This window comes from Perissodus microlepis, chromosome 18, assembly GCF_051167445.1.
Source record: "Perissodus microlepis isolate ML-2025 ecotype Zambia chromosome 18, ASM5116744v1, whole genome shotgun sequence".
NCBI classification, from domain to species: Eukaryota; Metazoa; Chordata; class Actinopteri; order Cichliformes; family Cichlidae; genus Perissodus; species Perissodus microlepis.
This window is the reverse complement of record NC_140478.1, coordinates 19,069,789-19,082,464: the sequence shown is the minus strand read 5'-3', so window position 1 is coordinate 19,082,464 and position 12,676 is coordinate 19,069,789. Positions and strand designations below refer to the sequence as shown.

General features: G+C 41.2%; 1 protein-coding gene across 2 annotated transcripts in view; it reads right to left on the bottom strand.

Annotated features, from left to right (window-relative positions):
- Nucleotides 1–10,003, bottom strand: part of sntg1 (syntrophin, gamma 1) — a 38,739-nt gene extending 28,736 nt beyond the window's left edge. The window contains exon 1 of one of the 2 annotated variants that reach the window (XM_084912453.1): nucleotides 9,385–10,003. The gene's annotated coding sequence lies outside the window, so the exon portion shown is untranslated. The remainder of the gene's footprint in view (nucleotides 1–9,384) is intronic. The other variant, XM_084912454.1, reaches the window with a different exon arrangement.
- Between the last annotated feature and the right edge of the window lie 2,673 nt (nucleotides 10,004–12,676).

Sequence of the window (12,676 nt, the reverse complement as noted above, 5' to 3'; positions counted from 1 at the left end):
GCTGATAATTAAAATAAGTAGCAGATAATTATGATCTAATTATTAGCTAATGACTCACCGATATCTCCTCGCTTGGTCTTTAGAAAATAAGCAAGTATTTGTTTCCCTTAGAAAGTGTTTCCAACACAGAGCAATCAATACACCTAAAATAGATTAAATACCAGCTAACACAGTGTAATAAAGCCCACAATGACAGTTTCAGTGTTTGTTTTCTGTTGAATGTGATTCACAAAGGTGTTGATTTAACCTCTCCCAGGAGAGAGGAAAAGTCCTCACACAAAGTCTGCACTGGTGACGACTGGTTTCCAGTATTAAGCACCTTAATGCTGGAATGAGCTGCAACACAGCTTGAAGCTGTGAAGACATTCATTTCTCTGGGTAGCTGTAAAACTTTACTGGCCCATATTTCTCATACATTTTGTGTGTGTGTGTTTAGCAGTTGTCTTTAGCGGATTATATTACTACAGAGGTTTTGTGTGCAAAAGAGGTCTTCATCTCAGTGGGATGTCCTGCATAAATAATCCTTCACTAACTAACTATAAATGAGGTGGATTTTTATTCACCTCTTCAACATTATTAACCTCAATTTATGGCAAAAAGATCCATTTGTTTGTGTTCATGGGCCCAAATTAGCCTGTGTTTATAACACAGTCAGCATAGCTTTGAGTCTTTCAACGGGAAGCATGTTTCCAGCCTGAAACATGTATGTTGTGTGGTCTTCATAGTTACCCTGGCAACCGAGAAAGTGGAGATTTGAAAAAGGTGGCAATCATTTTTGGAGCTTTCGTTGTTTATTTGAAATTATAATTAAGTACTATTTTTCTTTTGCAAATGTTTTATTAGGAAATTTTTAAAAACAAAAAACAAAACAAAAAAACAATCCTTGTAGTCCTAGCTGGTTCCCGTGAGCTGTGAAATGATTTAAGCCACTTCCAAAGAGGACTTTTCCTCTTTTAAAGGTGGGAAATCTTCAGTTCAAGTTCATGGACATGAATGAATGAATAAAGCACTGATCTGATGCAAACTCATGCTCAGGTTAACAAAAATAAGGAGGTAAGATTCCCGTCCAGTAACATGAATCACACGTTCAGGCTGTTTCACAAACTGCAGTGAGACTGTGTTGCATTAGAATATACTGCACTACATTTGCTTTAACAATATGTTCTTAATAAACTGGCATCTGACTGTAGTCTGAAACTGTTCTTTACAGTGTAGCGTGAACCATATTGCATTATAGTACCACTACTAGTTAATAAGAAGAATTTATCTTTACCAACTTTGATTCGTTTTTTTAATTCCATCATTTAATGATTTTTGTGCTTTTCTCTGTGTTTTCCAAAAATAATTTGATTATTTGTAAGTTTGAATGAATGTTTATTAAGATAAAACCAGCTTAAATATGCGAAACCTGGATCTTGTGACTCCCAATATTAGAAATTTCCTGCTGCAGTGAACTGAAAGGATGAGTGGGAGATATGGAAAGCAGTAATAAATGTTGAAGTAAATTAGATTTTAGCATCTATGACATGAACTGTCCTGTTTATTTCTGATTATTATTACAGAAGAATAAATGTTTTTTTTACCTATGACATGTTTTTTTTCTAAATTTGTGAAAGTGTGTTAGTTTCACTGATATGCTGATTGTGCTAAGCGCTGTTGCTAACTTTAAAGGTTGAACTTTTTTAAAGCTTTTGCCTCCACTTGCTCTCCAAACTGTCAGTGTCAGAGTCAGGCCGGCTGTGTGTAACGGATGTAAGAAAAATCCTGACATCATTTGCAGGCCTGCTTTAAAAATGAATGCCTTCACATGGTCAGCTGAAAAATGTGTCTGCAGCTCTGATATGAGCACTTTGTCTTCACAGGTGCCCTCCTGTATAGCCTGTCAGATGCCAGCGCTTCTCCAAAGATGAAATAGGCCAAACCTTTTGTGCCTTTTAAGTCGAGTCAGCAGAACTCCTTTTACAACCACGCCATCAGATATTTTCAGTCCTACCAATTTGCCAAGCAATGTTTTTCAAATAACGCTCTTGTGTCTGACACAATGGCTGAAAACACAGCAAGAAAGCAGAGTGAGATTGGCTAGATGGTGTGGAGATTGTAACATGACATCTCCATCTCGTAGACCTGAGGACAGCTGTGGCCCATACAGGATGATAGATGGCGTAGGTGGAGCAGCTGTCTGCAGAGTGCGCCGCCAAACGTAGCTTTCCCTCTCGAAAATTGAGATGGGTTTCACTTACTGTATGTTCATTTGTTCTGCAACCTGGAACATATGGTGCCTGAGAGTGCAGCTTTTTTAATTTGGAGAGCGATGATAGGAGGTATTATGTTACTCAAATATTATGGCGTCTCAGAAGCAGTTCCACTCAACAGCAACAGCATTGCACTGATGAGATTTCACAAGATCTGCCAGTTCACGTGAGAAAACAATGACACTTCTGTTATGAGCTGGCAGCTTCATCTAATGTTGGACATGTTTACCTTCTGAATCCAGCCTATAACTTTTAAAGCTATAGAGACAACGTGGGCAAAGTATGAATTACATTTAGCTGCTTTGTAAAGAAATTTACATCATCATATCATCATCTTCCAACAGTTATTTCTGATCTGTGATCATAACTGTTTATCATTACAGACAAGCAAGCAAGAAACATGACTTGTCTTGCTTTTTAGCAAGGTAGAGTCGTTCATTACCACCAGCATTACAAAATAATATTTGGGTTTAAGAACGTCGCTGCAGCACAGTCATGGAAACCGTCTTGTCAGTGCTCTGTGCGTTGAATATTTAGCAAGTGACAAAAACACGACACAACAAGTTTTATAGTTTTATTCATGTTTACATTCACTGCTGCTGTCTTGAATTGTTGGCTCAGGGTTAGTGGGGCAGCTCTGGCTTTTTGAGAAGGAAATCCGAGGTTAAGGGGGCGCCAGAGAGGTAAAAACTGACTTAATCTGGAAAGCACCAATATTCTGATATACTGCCAGATTTATATTTATTTCAGATTCATGAAACCTAAAAGTTTTTCCTAGCATTTGTTACGTGTGGTTATTTATGTGTGTTGACTCCTTTATGCTTACAACTGCTCGGATCAAGCTGGTTGTTGTAATTGTGGCATTCCAAACACGTGTGGCAAACAGGGAAGTTACAGATTGCCATTTGGTGGGCAAACTATGCAACAGTAACAGTGATAACATATAGTCCTTTTCCACTAGAACCTTCTCTGCTCGGCTCGGTTCGTTCCACTGATCGGCCAGTCAATAACATCACTCGATGAATCATGAGAGCGACTCCTTAAAACCGCCAAACCTGGCAATAAAGCAAATGCCTGCACACAAATCACGGGTAACCATATCTGACAAACGCCATACACAGGTATACCATCACCTCCTCGTCCTCCATTGTTGTGTTGTGTTTGAGTCGCATACAATGACATAACGGGACTTTTGCTCACATTGCTATAACCAGGGGTGCACATAAGTGGTCCGCAGGTGCGCATTCGCTGTCAAAATAAAAGACCTGCACCAGATAAGAAGTTGCAACGCGCGTTTGCGTACATAAGATTTTCTGGAGGAGGACAGACATTTTTTTAGAAGTCTTAAAGATGTCGAAGAAGCAAGCTCCTTTAAGCAATTACTTTGGTGTTCCTCCACCTCCAAAGAAATGTCAGAAGGAGTCCGAACCGCAAAAGAAGCGCGTATTCTCAGAAAAGTGATTCCAGGAGGTGAGCTGGCTTCAAACAAATGATGAACGCACAGAGATGTGATGCAGAATATGCCGTGAAAATTCCACTCTAGTGGACAAAAACAGTGCCTTTTATATGTACGCAAACGTGCGTTGCAACTTCTTATCTGGTGCGCCTCTTTTATTTTGACAGCGAATGCGCACCTGTGCACCACTTATGTGCACCCCTGGCTATAACAACCCCATGCACATTTGGTGGTACTTAACTGTAACGGAAAACAATCAAAATCAAAGTGAGCCAAGTAGGTATTTCTCTTGTCTCTTCTTGTTATATCTGTTATAAATGCCGATACCAGTAGATCGGTGTACAGTATCGGTCTGCTGATATCAGCCAGGCTCGATCAACTCAACACAAACAAAAAGACAATCATCTTTATATTTAAAATAATTGCAGATATTTTTTGGATTTAAACCTGTAAATCACTTTGCAACGAGTTGGATCAGACTCTTCATAACCACCAAATATGCTTTTTTTTATTTTTGCCTGCTGTAACTACTCTTCATTTTGAGAAGAATCTGAGAGCTATAGCTACATTGGGTTTCATTGGGCTGGGTCTGTTTCCTCTAGGTAGGTACGAATTAAAGTTTTAAGAGCCAGCACAGTGATCAACTTCAACTTTGTCTTCTGGTGTATGAACTATATGCTTCATAAAAAAAACGAACAGCACATAAAGAAAACCTTCACCTTACTACACTCGACTTTATAGCTATAATTTTCTTATAAAATACAAATATAAATACAAAAATTCTGCACACAAAGTAAGCATTGAAGTTTCTGGGATCGATGATCCATCACCCAAATAAATTCCATTTTCTACCAAAGAAGACCAAAAAAGCAGCAACAATTACATTTGAGAAGCTAAAATCTATGAATTTTGATAATCTGTGAATTGGCTGTTACTTTCATAATAACAGCAGGCAGCTCGAAGCAGTAACAACAAATGGACACAACTCTGAAGCCAGAATAATTCTCTGCTGACTGATTATTTGGTTTTGACACGAAGAATTGTGCTAAAACTGTTGTGTGCTGGCTTGTCTGCTGCTGACGCTAATAAGCTCACCCCTCAGCCTTACTCCAGTAGTGAACAGGCTCATGTCAAGAGACAGCTGTTTGAACAGTTGCGTATTTACAGAGTACATCTTGTATTCAACAGGGCCTGTTTTAGTGTAACGCTGGAGGTGCTACATTTCTTTCTTTTTTCTCTGATTACACTGGAGATCGATCATTGGGGCGAGATGTAAAGAGCATCTCCTCACGTTTTCAGTTCTTTTAGCGTATTTGTCAAAAAAAAAAAAAACGTATTTTATTACCTCGTAAGTCGATACCTGAGATCTCCAGTTACAGCCAGTGGCACTCTTCATGCCAGATGCTCGTGAATGATAGGCAGAGGAGTAAATTAGTGATAGACACATTTATAGACTGAGCTCATGACCTTCCTGACTATGATTTATGTTTTTTGGCAGCAGGGAGCCACCAGATATCAGGTAGGTGCCAACTTAAATCAGTGAGAATCATCTCACAAACTGGTTCCCTATTATATCGCTGGATATCTGGGGGCAGAAACAGGCACACGATGGATAACAAACTCTAAACTAAACCGATCCCGCAGCATGTTTGCTGCTGACAGGTTCTTTAATTGAATTGCATTTTTTTAATATATATTACACATGACATTATGATGCAATGCCTAAGGATAAATAGGCTGGGCAATTCAAGCATGATATTGTACACGAGGGTCTTAATTGGGTTCATCAAATGAATGCCACAGCTTTTATACCACACTGAATAATAGAATTCACTCTCCTAATTATGAACAGATCCTAAATATATATACAATGCGCATGTCATCATTTTTAGATTTTAACCAATGAAGCCTGAAGTGCCTCACAGGGGAGGACTTTGGGGCCTGGAAATGGCACCATGCTGTGTGTTGAGTACATGAAAGGATTAAAAAGCTCAGCATATTGCTGAAGGCTGGGCTACGCTGAAATGATCCTACACAGTCGAGGGACGCAGCTGTTCACTTACTAAATATAAAGTAGAAAAGTATAGAGCCATCTCTCAAACGCTTGGACAAATTATTTATAAACTCATAATGTGCGATGTGAAAATTACTATCTTGGGATAGAGTAGGGGGATTGATGAGCGTATATGTATGTTGTGCATGGGTAAATCTTCTGTTTGGAAGATTTTTATATGAATTAATACAGGAAAAAGCCACAGAGATATGAATGATTCCTCTTTGGTCATTTGATCTGCAACATATTTACCAGAAAACTGCTCTTAAAAAATCCCTTTGCATTATCCACAAACATTTAATTCTACATAATAAGGGGAAATAGTTTAAAATGCTCATCAGAGTAATATCTTCAAAAATGCATTAAAGTCAATGTGATTTAAAACACAAGAAGAAAACAGTAAATCCTCGCAATCGAGAAGCTGTAGCAGTATTAAAGCTTGATTTTTTGGTGATGTCTCACTACTCTGGAGAGATCTATAAGGCTCATGCATGGTGGAGCCTTTGCAGGAGTGCAATGATCTAACCTTGAGGTCTCTGCTGAGGCATCTTTAATCAGTAGGTACCAAGGACCAGCCAGGCTTCCAGGCTGCTTATTATCTAATTTTAGAGAACCTATATGTGCTTCCTTTTCTGCTCTTTGTGGAAGGATGTACTCGAGAACCTGATGAAAGTCCCCGATTTTCCCCTTTGATATCAAGTATTCCAGTAATAAATGTATCTATATTTTATCATTTACAGCTGTTGAAGCTCTTGAAGTTATTCCTGCATGAGTGGACGCCGCGGTGTTTCATGGCTTAAATAAAATAACTTTGGCTGACTACCTGCTTCACCCAGACATAAACTTGTGGTGCGCACCGATCCACAGTTGTTTAAGTTGGGCCCATAAAATTGTTCCACAACTGTAAGTAAAAATTGTGCAGCTGAGGGCTGTTTTACTATGTTTGCCCTATTTTACTATTCACATGTTGAATGAACTGCAAATCATTCACAAGGAAACACAACACTGCAGTTTACAGTGCACAGGATCTGCTTCCACTGAGGCTGATTTGCGACTCTGGCGTGCTGTCAGGGCAGCAGTGCTTAATGAACAAGCAGATTCTCCACATTAATCAAATGTGACCTAAAATTGTCCAGCCTGGGCTCCTTACAGGTTGTAAAGCACAAAGGAAACACTGCTCACCCTCAACAGAAATCCACTCGTGCCGGTATAAAGGTTCTCTACACTGGGTTTTGTTACTTCCAGCATGCTTGTCTCATTTTATCATTATTGGTATTATAAGCTCTTATTGGTTTTCTCAAAGCAGTTATCATCTAGGTGTAGCTTTCAGTGAGTTAAGTCTACATTGCAGTCTCAAAGCTCTAAATCAGATGGGCTGGTATATGAGGTGCATATAAATGAGAGTTGTGTCTTCTGTCTTCCCCGCCATGAAGAGTTTGGTGTGCATTTGCTTCATTAGCCATCAGTCTCCGCTAAGCCAGACTAATGGTTTTCCTGTTGCATGACAGTGACTTTGTGGCACAGACCACTAATATATTTTCCCCGCGCGCTCCCTCGGAGAGAAATATATACAGTTCTCTTTTTATTTGCGCTGCTCATACATCACGCTGCAAATAAAAGCATATGGCTCCTCCTCTGTGGATTCAACATCTGGAGCAGTTTGTATGGATGGCTGGACAAACAGTTGCTGTAAAAGCCCCACAGACACATCAGGTATGATACATTTTTCCTCTCTGCTTTTTGGGCTCTGGGGCTAGATTGTAATGAAGATGTCCGGCCTTTCAAATGCCTTTCAGATAGAACAACTGCTGGAGGTAAAATGTCAGAAGGACTAAAACACTTCCTTTAAATGTTTTCATTTTCACCTTCTATTTTCCTTACCCTGGCTGCCACTATTTGAGTTTCCTCTGCCACCGTTGTCAAGAAATTTGTGCTACGTTTTCAGCCCGGCACTCATTTTTATGATCAAAATAGGTCACTGAATAAAGCCATGTGGCATTTTAAAGAAATGAACTTCTGCCTCGCTTAGAGTACAGAAAGTGGAACCCTTGAATATGCAGAGTAACTCTTATTACATATCAAGCTGCTGGCTAATGCTGGGGGAGTATAACAGCACTTCGAATGTGTTAACATGTATAATTAATGGCAATGTGTACATTCCCTGCTTCTAGTGATGCCTTAGAACGGCTTCTCCCACTTGTGTATTTCAAGACGTTTAACTAGTCCCAATTTTTAAATGACCCAGTGGGATACAGCTGCAGGAGGAACAGCAGATTATTGATTAGTGTGTGGAGGAACACTTGGTTGTGCAGTGCAGACATTGTTTCCAAATCAATCAACAGTGTGTGTATGTGTGAAGGTTTTAGATCATAATTTTCTTGGGTACAACTCAGTGTCTAGTCTCCAGTTATCAGCAGATCCGGAGAGCAACACAGCAGCGTGGAGGATTCAAACAACTTGTCCCTGGCTATCTCCCGCCTGACATATGGACCAGACATGAGTGACAGCGTTTCACTCAGGCCCGATTTCCTGACAGTGTACCTCTGCCGCCTTGACACAACACCTTTTTGATTTAGAACATCAGCACAAACGGGATGGGAGGGAGGCATGTTCTAGGACATAAAATCATCAATGACATGTCAATGTGTGTGTCCCCTCCGTAAGAAGTGAGACCCACAGTATATCAAACAGATTGCACCTGACCTATGACCAGGGAATGGAGCAGCTCAGCTCAAGCCTGAAAGCACTGAGGTGAAGCCCGATTTCTACATCTCAGTGAGCTCCATAGATGCACACTGCACTGACTGTCTGTCAGCCCATAATGGATTAAAAGCAAGCCTTCCTTGTAAGCACCCTGCCACACCAGCTTATAGCGAGAGAGGCATCGTAAATTTTGTGAAACACTCAGGGATTCAAGAGTTTTCTGCGAAGCTAATAAAGCACACAGGGCCAGCAGCATCATCCTCATCAGCAGCAGCAGCAGCAGCAGGCTGAAATACTCCTCAGGTTTACCACAGATGGACGTTTGCCTTGATGCTTTCTGTAAGAAGCAGAAGCTGGGAAGGCTCGAGAAAGAGGATACAGGGATGATGAAGGATTTGCGAATAGTTGAGTGACGTTTGAGCTGTAAAAATGGCCTTTTTAAAAAAAAAAAAAAAAAAAGTGGGAATGTTGTCGATTACTGGCATCCAGGGCAAAGAGACTACTTTAACGCAGCTGAATAGCTCTATGGAGGTCTGCTGCCACTGCACTGGCTGGAGGAACTGCGGGTGCTGCCTGTGTACCTGCACTGAGCCAATGTTAAAGGTTTCTACAAGCCCATATATCGCATGCATGTCATCTATTAAGGAAACTGATTTATCACGAGGCCCATCGCAAGTTCCGCTAACTGCATCACACAAACGTAACTATTGGTGGATGCCACGGTTTATTATCCATCACACCATAGGTGACTGACAGATACATCTCAGCGCACCATTAAAGCAAATAACATCTCCACCAAAAAAAAGTGCATTGCGCGTGGGTTAATGCTTCATTTCAGAGATGCTGGACATTATAATTAAGTACCAATGCTCGTCATGGGCTGTGAATGTAAAAGCGACAAAAAGGGATGTGAGGCTTACCTGGTTTTCTAGTAACAGGTGGTGATGTCCTATTAGATTCCTTTGGACTCCAATCAATCAATCAATCATGTGATTGGTTTTTTTTCTCCTTCTTCTTCTTCTTATTTTAATTTATGCATCGGTTGCTAAAACATCTCTGCGAAATCACAACGTATCCCTTGTGGCAGCATCGCCCACACGGCATCCTGGTCCACTACACTGTAGCAATATGCAAAAACCGACAGAAAACAGCCCGCACTCGCACGCCGAACCAGATTTGTCCATATTTCCTGGGCAGCGGTGGTTTCAGGGATTCCTCTCCGTCGACATCTCTGGCAGAAGGTCCGCTTTCACAGCTCCGCGTCTGTCTCTCTCTCTCCCTCTCTCTCTGTCTCTCTCGCATCGCGCTGCCAAAATGACTGAGGCTGGAGATCACATGCGGCTGGTTCAACGCGCGCGTCAATCGCCTTCATTTACCCAAGGCACCCGCACAACTCCGGATCCATAAATATTACATGATTCTACTTTTTTCTTTGCTGTTTTCAGGGACGTCTGTCGCTCTGTCCCACATTACACACACTAATATATCACAAAGCATTTTTTAAATTATTTCTACCAATCACATTTGCGTGCACTGCGGTCCTCTGTGCTTGCGTGTGCTTGTGAGCTCGTACGTCTATCTTTGTTAGGACCGGTTTGAATTTTAGACCTTGGGATGGGAGGACATTTGTGAAATGTGAGGACATCGTGGCCGTTGCTCACTTTTAAAATAGGGGGTGGGGGTGGGGGGTTAGTATTTGGTTCATTATTTGGAAACTACAATCCAAAAGTGTGTGTTTATTAGAATTGCACATGTTGTGCAGACATAAATCTGTCCTAACTATCACATTGTGGGGATCTGGCTAAGATTTGCAAGCCCCTTTGACATGAATCACTGATTTTTTAGATTGAAGCTGTGGTCAGGATAAGGTTAGGCTTAGATTAAAGGGTCAGGTTTCTGATAGATTTTTCTACCAAGCTATGCCCTGGTGCAGATGACCAAAAGAAAAACATAATTTCAAGTCTGCTTACATGTGTAGACCATTCTTAAAAATGATTGGCTTGGCGTGAGTTACAATGGTCTGAGCTGAATGGTTTATAAAAGGGAAAAAAGGCATGGGTGGATTTTCTCAGTCTTGCACAGTCAGACACTGACTCAGTTTTTGCTGTCAGTGAGCACATGCACATACACACTCACTGTATATGCATTCAGTCACTTGGTAGTATTTGGATTCTCTCCCTCAGGCCCTCTCGTGAGCAGCTGCGCAGGCTGACCAGGTGCTCCTTATTTTCCATGCTGTCATCATGCCAGCTGAAAGATCCCGCTGTTTCCCCACATGAAGCAAGTTGACTCCTCTGACGTTTCAAGCTGCCATCTCGGGCAGCACTTACTCATAAACTGTGCAGCACTCGTGCACATTCCAGTCTGAAGTCCACGTATACCGGATTTCCAGCCTGTTAATTAAGGCTTGTTAATTAAGGGTCAAAACCTGCTGCACTGGACGGCACAGTACTGCTGCAGCAACCTGCAGCTGCTCTCTTGGTTCTCTATGCCAAGGGGAGACGTGTGATTGGGAGATAATAAATGGAAGTGCTCACTGACTTCACACTTCACTATACAACAGCAGCCTCTATAGGTGTCTTCAGCAGTAAGGCTGTCCTCCTCAAAAGCTTAACTGTGATCCATTATCACCAAAACTAATTCACACCTTTACTAATGTTGTTATATATTCCTCAGGTAGGTCCCAACAGAAGCCTTGGAGATATTTTGACCTTATTACAACTTTAATCTATTTGACTTACAGTTTTTTTTGGCTATGTCATTAAAAATTTAGACTTTCCACCATCACTTGCAATAATTCTGTCATAACTATTATGGCAGCTGACTCAGCTTTACTGCTTTAGAAGACAGGCCATACAAGTTATTTCAGTGTATGCCACTCCCTAAAGACTTTAAAATCAAGAAAAATTGGCCGCTGTGTCAGATTAATCTGCATTTTAGGTACACTATCAAAAACTGGACTGTAAAAAAACAACAACAACAACAAAGGTGGAGCAATGGATCTATACCCATTTTCTTAATCAGCTTCTTACTATGAGCGATGAGGGTCTGCACGAACAGACAGTTATGTGCCAAAACGAGGACAGCTGCAGTTATTTCACATGAGAGGTTTCTGTGCGTGCGTACGTGTTCTCGTCTGTGCTCTCCTCACTGGTCCAAAGTGGGAAAGGCTCATTAGGAAAATGGTGATAACATATTCATGCACTGGTTGGAAATTGAATTTGAATTCAAATGTGATGAGAGTCATTGATCGTTTCCTATTTGCTGGGGAAAATTCTTTGGTTGTGATATGAAAACGTGACACTGGGAAAACAGTTTGAACCTGCACTGTCCTGATGGATCACACTCAACTGCAATGAAAAACATGACTGTGTGGCAGAAAACACCTGTGCCTTTATTTATTTTGCTGGCGTTACACTGTCCTGATTTGACATAATGTAGGGCCAGGGATTCAAGGTTTCCTCTCCGTTAATTAATTTTAGAGCTCATAAAGTACAGCCTCTGCTTTTCAGAATTAGTGATATGATTTCAGTCGAGCCCCGAGCTTCTGCCCACCCTCCTTCATTACTGTCAGTAGAACAGCATCCTCATGCTCTGAATGCAGAGAACATAACTGAAGCATGAAAACTGCAAGGAGACATTTTTCACCTAAGCATGCACGCAGTGCTTCACTTGCTTGCTGGGTAATATTGATTTCAAAGCATTACCTTCTACAGTGCACAATGTTTTCTGCTGGATCACCACCAAACACCACCATTTCTCACCCATCCTACGTGCCTACAGAGTGCTGAATGTGTGACAGTAGCCGGGAGTTATTATGCACAGATAACCTTCCCTTCCTTTTATAATCCAAGCAGGCACAAAGGGAAACTATTCATGATCTGCAATTATGTTTTCTAGATAAGATAAGCAGTTCACAATTAACTTAAGGCTTGCCCCAGGCATAAGGAGCTTTTCATATCTGCTGACCCAGCCAATCAAAGTGCTCCAGGAGCTGCTTTTCAGTATCACCATAGCTAAGCCTTTGCCTTTGTGGGTTTCTTTTTTTTTCCTGCCCTGTTAGTTTAGATGTAAGACTCACACCCTGTCTCTTAGAACTGACTCCAACACAAGGGGGCGTACACTGCTAAGTTTGCCTCTCCCTGTCCAGTTCAGCAGCAGCAGGGATAAATTTGATTATGGTATGATGCTGACCTTGAGAGGGAACTACAC